Genomic DNA, 233 nt, shown 5'->3' on the forward strand with positions numbered 1-233 from the left:
ACACGTTGGCTAAAAGCTAAAGGATCTCAGGCTTTGGTTTTCCCACCGCTACAACGAGCTGGAGAGCAAGGGACTGACTTTTTGCTCGTAAGCACCCGGGGCAGGATAACCTTGCAAAATTACCGAGACCCACCCCGTTGGTTCTTACAGCGCCTGCGCAGAAGCCACTGGCCGCCTTGCACTGTTGGAACCCACCTCGGCCCCTTCGCGCCCTCGGAGATTCGGCGCTCGAC

The sequence above is a fragment of the Ailuropoda melanoleuca genome, chromosome 4 (genome assembly GCF_002007445.2).
Source record: "Ailuropoda melanoleuca isolate Jingjing chromosome 4, ASM200744v2, whole genome shotgun sequence".
Taxonomy (NCBI): Eukaryota; Metazoa; Chordata; class Mammalia; order Carnivora; family Ursidae; genus Ailuropoda; species Ailuropoda melanoleuca.